A 10,241-nucleotide genomic window follows, 5' to 3' on the forward strand; every position below is an offset into this window, starting at 1 on the left:
CCAGCACTCCATCTCACATATTGATCACTCTTTGCCTGAATTAAGAAATTTAATGTAGCACCTTTGCCAATAAATACAGTTCAAATAGAGTCTCCATTGTAATGCAGGGAAAAGCTGCAGCAAATTTCAATGATTTCTAGCAATCAACAGTTCCCGTGAATAGCAATGAGATAAACAATAATAATAAAATAATCTTTATTAGTATCACAAGTAGGCTTACATTAACACTGCAATGAAGTTACTGTGAAAATCCCCTAGTCGCCACACTCCGGCGCCTGTTCGGGTACACGGAGGGAGAATTCAGAATGTTCAAATTAACTAACAAGCTCATCTTTTGGAACATGTGGGAGGAAACCGGAGCACCCGGAGGAAACCCACATAGGCACGGGGAGAATTTACAGACTCCGCACAGAAAGTGAACCGAACCCAAGTCCCTGGCACTGTAAAGCAACAGTGCTAACCACTGTGCTCAGATAAATGGGATAGATATTACCAGGCCACTGGAAAGCTTACCTGATTTTTGAATAGCACCATGGGATACTTTATACCCACTTGGGAAGATAAGTGGGATCTCAGTTTAACATTTTATTTTTAAAATGACACCTCTGACCATGGGGCATTTTCTCAGTATCACAATGAAGCATACATCTTGTGCTCAAGTCTCTGGACCTGTGCGTAAACCCACAACTTCTGATTCAGAAGAGGAGTGCTGCCAATAATCCAAGGCTGACGCTTTTTGATAGCAACCTGAAATGCAACTCCCATTAGTTTAAGCCGTGTACCCTTCACTTGTTTCTAATTTTCAAATCGCCATTTGGAGACCTTCTTCAAAAGCTGAATCGTCAATTTTGTCAGTCTTTCCTCATAACTTGAATTTCCAAGACTCAAGACCAGCCTTGTGGTTCTTCATTGCATCTTTGTATCTCGATGATGTAAGTGGCCACAATACTAAAGTTGCATTCTGACCAGAGCACTACACAGTTTGATCATGAGTCCAAAGTACCTGTATGATCAACTTTGCCACTGAAATTAGTGCAGGAAATGCCATTACAGCTGACAGTTTAAGGGAAAATGAAGATGCAGATATATTTTGCACATCTTGGTTGATATTTTCCCCCTACTTTAAATCTTACACTGATGGGGACTGTATGGGAATCCAACACTCTACATTCCCCGCACCGACAAAGTCACTGCTTGGGAAAGTAGAATGCAACCAGGATGGTATAACCATTTTAGCAACACACTGTCAGTGAAGACCTAAACGATGAATATTCATCTCTATGTATCAGGACATAATTAAAAATCTCATCTGGCATCAACATCTTTCTAATGACATACTAAAGAGGTTAAAAGGCTATGGACATTGGTTGACTGCATCTGATTAAGTGCCATATTGTTGTAGCTACATTGAGAAAAATGACAATAGTTGGGACAGGAAAGTTTATATTATGCCTCTAAATTCCTGACAAGTTTTGTCCTCTTCTTGTGCATTGCTGAAAAAAAGACATTTTGTCAAAGCTTTTCATCCTGCACTCATCAGGAATTTGCAAGAATATCAAAGGGGAAACAACTTTATACTGTATGAGAGGAAGGTGCTGAATGGTTGGCAAGTGGACCCTGATTAGTAGAGGTGTCGCCATGGAGAATGTTAATGGCGACATATGGTTATCTGGAAAGCATTGTTCGAAATTTAAACCAGGCAGTTTGACTCTGATTGGTCGAGGCATTGCCCTGTGGGATGAACCAGCGAATGTTTAGCTGAAACAGACGCAATAGGCGTATATGTTCTTGCTATCTGCAAAGAACAGGCATTACATGCAACTTCCGGTGCAGACTGAGGATTATGGGCCAGCCCATGCTTGCTAAACACAAAACAGCATCCAAGATTAGATGTGATCGGACTGGATTTGTTTATTATCACATGTACCAAGGTAGTGAAAAGTATTTTTCTGTGAGCAGCTCAAACAGATCATTTAGTATATGAAAAGAAAATAAAATAAAAAGAAAGCAACACAAGATCCAAAATGTAAATACATAGACACAGGCATCGGGTGAAGCATACAGGAGTGTAGTATTCATCAGGTCCGGTTGATTCCGGAAATTGGACAATGGTAGCTAAATAACTGTGTGCTCAAAGTTTCGCTGACAACCAATTTAAGATTGTCAGTCAGGCTCGCAGTGTGTACTAGAAGGTACATATATTAATACACAGGGCCCTGTTCTTTTCAGACAGAATATGTAAATACACTACCATTCACTGGTTCATTCCACAGGACAATGCCCTGACCAGAGTCAAACTATCTGGTTTAACTTTCAAACAATGATTGGCAATTAACTGTCAGTCACCATCAATTGGTATGTTCACTTTGGCAACACCAATACCAATCAGCACCCTCTTTTCATACAGTATAAAGTCATTGTTTCCTATGACATCCATATTCTTGTGATTGTCCTGATGAGTGCAATACGAAAACTTTGGTCAAATGTCTTCTTCCAAGCAATACTCTGGTTCTTATTCTATTTTTATTCAGATTTCGGATCATGTTACTATCAGTCTGAAGGTGGGATAAAATGCTTCTTAGAATTTACAATAGATTAACAAGTGCATTCCTCCTCATACTGCATTCAGACTTTGCTTCTCCGAACCTATTTCCACTTTCCAGATCATTTCTATTTTCTCCTTTCCAGATTACAGTTGAAAGGTCAGAGTGCAGACTGACCTCAGTTAATACCACACATATCATGTGCGATGGTAATTCAAGTAGGTCAAAAGCTAGTTTCTCCTCAATGCCAATTCATTCATGCTTTTGACGAGATTGGTAATTTACTGTGCGAGATCTCATGGTTGCAAACCCACATTCTGACATTAACAGTTGTGGTATTTTGGGAGCGCCACTACTTGAAATGCTTTTCAAAAAAACATTTCAGAAACTATATTGTCTATTACAAAAGATCCCTGGAACAATTATCTCTTATACTTGGATCCAAAAAGAACAGACTGCTCTCAATTTCCCTCTATGGCTTAATGTTGACCTACAACTAATAGCTACTGCATCATTGTGCAGAGCAGTGAAATTTAGACTCCACTAATATGTACCAGAGACAGCCACTCCATGACATTAACAGAAGGAAACCTGCACAAATCAATACAAACACTCATTATACCTCTATGCACTACACTGACCGTCGGTTGGGATGTACTGAAAGTGAGACGCTGCCAAACGGAATGGCAGTTCCCTCACCTCGGCACCCTCCCCCTGGAGAGGAAACCACAAAGTACTTACTGTCCCCAAATTCAGCTTATACCCAGAGAATGTCCCAAATCTTTGAAGCAAGCCCATTATGTCCCCCCACCGAAGACCCCGACTCCGAAATATACACGTCATCCACATACCAGGACACCCTCTGCTCCACCTTCCCCTCACTATCCCCTTCCACAGCCTTGAGCTCCTCAGCGCAATGGCCAAGGGTTCCATAGCCAATGCAAAAAGGGGGAACATGGGGCACCCCTTGCCTCGTTCCCCATTGCAATGCAAAATACCCTGAATTCAGATCATTCGTGTGCACGCTCGCCATCGGCCGTTTATACAGCATCTGCACCCATGCCACGAACCTCGGCCTAATCCCAAATTTCTCCAACACCGCCATGAAATAACTCCACTCCACCCGATCAGACGCCTTCTCCGCATCCAATGTCACCACCTCCCTTTCCTCTGCCGGAGAAATCACCACAGCTACGCAAAGTACAAAAGTATTCCTGTCAGTGCACCCTTCAGACATGCAAAAGCCTTGTATCACAATCATCCCTGCATGCAGGAGAACCCTAATCCTGAAGATTATGGCAGACAATGCAGTTCACAGCACAATGGGTTCTACACACCACAGCACTATATTATAGAGAAAGAATGCATGAATGTACATAGCAGGTCCACCAGTGACTAAAGAGATAAAGTATTGTCTCAGGTTGGAATTCTTCAGTAAATCACAAACATCTCTCATCTCCGAATATCCACCAAGACAATGGCATTTAATAAGGAAATTTGCACAAATTAAAATAAACACATCTTCATGGCTTCAAATTGTATGTATTTGATGGGTCACCTGTTGGAATCTATCCTGTCCTTTCAGTTGCTGACAGACATGCTGTGTTGAGGCATCCATCCGTCTCGGGAGACAATGGACAACGCCCAGGGTGTATGTCAATTCTGTAACGAACATTGCCATCAGTAAACAGCAATTCATGGACTAGAAAGGACTTTGATCTTGGCATGCAGTATTGCCATCAGCTCTGGCATTCATTTGAGTCGCCAAAGACATACAATAGCCGCATGGAGAAAAATGTGCCAAAGAGTGGTGGCACCAGGTTGCAGCCCTGTTTTATCCCACTGCTGATCTTAAAGACCTCAGATTGTGCTCCATTGTGACTGATGAAACTGTGCATGTTCAGGTGGAAAGAAAAAAAATGACGTCCAACTGAGCAGCCTATTTACTTCAGCAGTTTAAAGAGTCCGTCTCTACTAACAGGGTTGACGGCCATTGGGAGGTCGATGAAGGCAATGTACAGTGGTCTGTGCGGTCTGCAGCATTTCTCCTGTAACTGCCAAAGCGAGAAAATCATGTCAACTGTTGATCTGCCAGCTCAGATGTCTCACTAAGACTCAGGGTAGATTTGTGATGCCACGCTCAGCAAATTGGTCAGAGCAAAGACAGTACTTAACATGGAGATGCTTCGGTATTTATTACAGTCACTGTGTGCCCCTGTGACTATTTTAACTGCACTCCTCAAGACGCAATTCTTTCCTTCCAACAGAGACACAAATATTCATCGAGATGCTACACCAGTGCTGGTTTTCCATTTTTAATGACTTTAGATGGATTGCCATAATTTCCTGGGACTTTACTACTGGCAAGCAGATGGAAAGGTGGGTGGAGCACGTCTCAAACTCTACACAACAGCAAACACCATCAATGATGAAGCTCTCAGCGTCATTCCAGACTTTCCTGTTATGGAGAAGCTGGACAGCAAGACCAGTACAACAGAGCTTAAAAGGCCACTGGTTGCCTTGCTGGTGGTAAAGACATGCCGTGTTATGTTTATAAAGTCTTTGTGCAACAGTAGTTTTGGATGCACATATGATAGAACAAATTGTAAATGGGGGCTGAAAGCATAGCTCAATGTATTTTTTAATGCAGCAGCTTTTGTTATTAATGTTTAATTGATGATCCTGAAACTGATTGAAAATGGTGTCAGAAGGTGAACAATTTAAAAAGTAGACTAAATATAGCATCACAAAATATTGGCAGATATGTTGAAGTCCGTGAACTTGACTGTGCTGTGTCAAAGTATTAAAATTTTATGAATTATGCTTTCACGTCATTTAGTTTCCTTCGATCATATACGCATCTAAAGTTCTTAAAAGTTGAAATTTCACAAGGGCTTCATAAACACCCTGTATATCATGGTGATACATCACCTTGCAGTGCATTCAGTTTCAGAAATCAACTGAGTCATTTACTTCTTTTTTAGTTTTATAAATTTAGAGTACCCAATTCATTTTTTCCAATTAAGGGGCAATTTAGCGTGGCCTTTGGGTTGTGGGGCGAAACCCACGCAAACACGGGGAGAATGTGCAAACTCCACACGGACAGTGGCCCAGAGCCGGGATCGAACCTGGGACCTCAGCGCCATAAGGCAGCAGTGCTAACCACCGTACCACCGTGCTGCCCCAGAGTCATTTACTTGTATAGTTTGCCACTGAGGAACCCAACAGCTACTACGTACAGACTAATTCATGCAAGGATAAATACAGCACGTTTTATCTGCTCTTATTTGCAAGGTAGAACAGATGTGACTAATACAAAAATATAACAGGGGCTGGAATATCGAAATCTGAAATAGCTTAATATTTGCAGTTTTACATAGGGAGGGATAGCGGCTCACCTTCAAAATGAATCGAGCCTGATGAAAATCACATTTCAATATGTGAAGGAGCAGACAACTGAGTTTGACCATTGTCAGGCAATATCACTGCAAAGGTTCACTGGCTAACTTGCAAAAGCAAACCACAGGCTGGTAAATGCAAAGCGGCTGATAAATGCAAAGCGGCTGATAAATGGAAAGCTCAGAATAATGCAGCAGGCCACTTACCCAGGTGACAATTGATAAACGGCAAACAAACTGTCTGGTCACAGGAACATGGTAGAGAACTAATATAGTTCTGAAGAGAGAATTCATTCTTTATGGGTAGATTCTCAATTTACAAAAAGAAAGCCCCATGCCTATCAGCAATCTTTGCAGATATTTGGTAAGATTGCAATTAAATGATACAATAATTCAGATTTTTAAAAAATTGATTCACCAAAAAAATCATGGGATTAGATAAACTAAGTATAGTATTTGACTGTTATATTAATGTGGTGGAGGGTAAACATTGACACGGACTGGTTAGGCCAAATGGGCTGTTTCCATGGTATAATTCTGATATAAATAAAACCCAGTAAATTAGAGGAACAGGAAACTGATGAATCAGCTGAACATATGAGTATAAGAAGAAGACAGCAAAGCTTTGCTACAACTGTTTGGCAATATTTAATGACTTGGTCACATGGAGTACAAGGTTTGCTTGCATTAAATTAATATACTCCAGAATATATGCAAAGTGCCACAGTAGAAAGGGAACAGACGGGGTTATCTATTGCAAAAATCACAGACACATGAAATATTGCCCCCAATGTAAAATACATTTGTATAGTTTCCCCCAAGCTTCCTGCGCTGCTACTAGGCTTATTCGGCACTGTGAAATCAATGGCGAAAAAATACATCACAGAAGCCAACATGTTAGTGTACTAATACTTCTAGGGGTGTACAGGAGGGTTAATAGTGTAGAGAGAATGGACTTCTATTAACAAATGCTCACTTGACTTCCGGTTGCGGCCATGGAGGAGTAGGCCGCACATTTGATGGCTCCCGCCTGTGACGGACTTTTGGACCTTCCCCCCACCCCACCCCCGTTTTTTTCCGGATTTTATGCGATAAATCGGTGAAGAGTGAGACAGTAAGGAGAAATCCCCCTCCGGTGTATGGAGAATTGGACCAGAAGTGGCCGTGTGAGAAGACAAAGTCCTATAAGGAAGAAGCGAGCAGAGCCGGTAACGCGGGAAAGCATGGCGGAGAGCAAGGGCCACGGCGAGACAGCACAGTGGTCGACGGAGCAGCTGGTGACGTTTTTCGAAGATTGTTTTGCCAAGCTGAAGAAGGACACGCTGGACCTCAGTAAGGTTTCGATTGATCAAGTTGTGCAGAATCAAGAGACCCACGGGAAAGCGATCCAGGAGGTGGAGAAAAAGGTGTCCGGGCGCGAGGAATACACAACCGTACTGGAGACCAAGGTGGAGATGATGAACAACCGCCAGAAAAGAATGCAGGAGAAGCTGGAGGACCTGGAGAACAGATCCAGGGGGCAGAATCTTAGAATTGTCGGCCTCCCTGAAGGCACTGAGGGATCGGATGAGAGGACTTGTGACGGATATGCTGGAGAAGTTGATGGGGGCTGAGGCATTCCCTCGGTCCCTGGAGGTGGATAGAGCACACAGAGCCCTCGCGAAGAAGCCCCGAGCAAACGAGCTGCCGAGGGCGATGGTGGTACGCTTTCACCATTTCCTGGACAAGGAACACGTTCTGCGGTGGGCCAAGAAGGAACGGAGCAGCAAATGGGAGAATTGTGAGCTGCGCATTTATCAGGACCTGGGCGCGGATCTGGCCAAGAGGCGAGCTGGGTTTAATTGGGGAAAAATGATTTAAGAAAGGGGTGAAGTTTGGGATGCTGTACCCAGCCCATCTGTGTCACACATGAGGAACGGGACTTCTACTTTGAAACACCAAACGAAGTATGGACTTTTATTAAAGAAAAGAGGCTGGAGGCGAATTAAAAGACACTGAAGCCTTGGAGAGTACTGTGGCGGCGATTTGTTGTGCTGGGCTGTATAAATAAGTAGTGCTGTGTGTAATAAGGGACTGTTTGGAAGGCTAACGGTAACTTTGTCTCGCAGGGAGCTGGTTAGAGGGGGGGATGGACTTTGGGGTTGGTTCTGCTTTTTGGCTGATTATTTTTCTAAAGTGGCTGTTTCTTCATTGTTTTTTCTGCTGTTTGTTTACTGGGGAATGAGATGCATTTAAAATGTTTATTCATGTGGAGGGAGAGGGGAGAGAACAATGGGGAGACAGACAGCATGGGTCAGCTGACTCTCGGAAGCATAGTGGGGGGGCGAGTAGGTGTTAAGCTGGAGCTTGCCTTGGGGGGGTTGGGTTTCTAGTGTTTTTGCTAGGGGGGGGGGGGAAAGAGGAGGAGCTGCTTTGCTGACAGGGGCGGAACTGTTACTAGGGGACAAATGGGAGGTCGGGAACGGCGACTGCCTGAGAGGGGGCTCGAGGAGGCGGAGGGCACGAGCTAGAGGCTGGCCTAAAAAGGGTGATGGCTAGTTGGCGGGCTGGGGGGGGGGGGCTGGAAGCCCCCCGGCCAGGCTGATTACATGGAACGTCAGAACGGGCCGGTCAAGAGGACTCACGTGTTTGCGCATTTGAGGGGGCTGAAGGCGGACGTGGCAATGCTACAAGAGACACACCTAAAGGTTACAGACCAGACGAGATTGAGAAAGGGGTGGGTCAGCCAAGTATTCCACTCAGGGCTGGATTCAAAGACCATGGGAGTAGCGATCTTGATCAGCAAACGAGTGGCATTCGAGTCGGGGAGAATCGTGTCAGACAAGGGGGGTAGGTACATAATGGTGAGTGGGAAGCTGGAGGGGGTGCGGGTGGTACTCGTGAACATATATGCACCGAACTGGGACGATGTGGAATTAATGAGGCGGGCTTTAGGTAAGATCCCAGACTTAAGAGTCACATACATAACCTGATCATGGGAGGAGACTTTAACACAGTCATTGATCCGGAATTGGACCGGTCAAAATCCAGGACAGGGAGGAGGCCGGCTGCGGCAAAGGAATTGAAGGGGTTTGTGGAACAGATGGGGGGAGTAGACCTATGGAGGTTTGCACGGCCAAGGGCAAAGGACTTTTCCTTTGTCTCACATGTCCACAAGGTATAGTCTCGCATGGACTTTTTTGTTCTGAGCAGGGCGCTAATACCGAAGGTGGTGGATAGTGAGTACTCGGCAATCGCAGTGTCGGATCACGTCCCGCATTGGGTGGATCTACGGGTTAGTGTGGAGAGAGGACAACGTCCGCTATGGAGGCTGGATGTGGGGTTGTTAGCGGACGAAGCGATCTGTGGGCGGGTTAACAAGCCCATCCAGAACTACCTGGAAACAAATGATCCGGGGAGGTCTCCGCAGCGACGGTTTGGGAAGCTCTGATGGCTGTGGTCAGAGAAGAATTAATCTCGATACGGGCCCACAGAGAAAAGGCGGAACGGGCTGAGAGGGATAGATTAGTGGAGGAGATACTCGAGGTGGACAGGAGATACTCGGAGGCCCCGGATGCGGGGCGACTGAGGGAGCAGCGGAGGTTACAGGCGGAGTTTGGGCTGTTGACCACAGGGAAAGCGGTGGAACAGTTGAGGAAGGCAAGGGGGGCGATTTATGAGTACGGGGAAAAGGCAAGCAGAATGTTAGCACACCAGCTCAGAAAACGGGAGGCAGCCAGGGAGATAGGTAAAGTAGAGTAGAGGCAGGAATACTGTCCTGGACCCAGCGAGGGTGAACGAGGTGTTTAAGGACTTATATAGTAAATTATATGAGTTGGAACCCCCAGCTGGGGTGGAGGGGATGAGGCAGTTTTTGGATCAGTTGAGGTTCCCGAGGGTAGATGAGGATCTGGTAGAAGGGCTGGGAGCCCCAATTGAGATTCAGGAAATAATCAAGGGCTGGAGGGCATGCAGTCGGGCAAGGCCCCGGGGCCTGACAGCTACCCGGTGGAATTCTAGAAGAAGTTTTCAGAGATATCGAGCCCACTGCTGGTGAGGACATTTAATGAAGCGAGTCCTCCCCCCAACAATGTCGCAGGCCTTGATTTCATTGATCCGGAGACTGGAGAAAGATCCGGAGCAATGCGGGTCCCACAGGCCGATTTCTCGACTGAATGTGGATGCCAAACTGCTGGCTAAGATACTGGCCACAAGGATAGAGGACTGTGTCCCGGGGGTGATAGGGGAAGACCAGACGCGATTTGTAAAGGGCAGGCAACTCAAGGCCAATGTTCGAAGGCTTTTAAATGTTATTATGATG

Source organism: Scyliorhinus torazame, chromosome 12, assembly GCF_047496885.1.
Source record: "Scyliorhinus torazame isolate Kashiwa2021f chromosome 12, sScyTor2.1, whole genome shotgun sequence".
In the NCBI taxonomy this organism is placed as follows: Eukaryota; Metazoa; Chordata; class Chondrichthyes; order Carcharhiniformes; family Scyliorhinidae; genus Scyliorhinus; species Scyliorhinus torazame.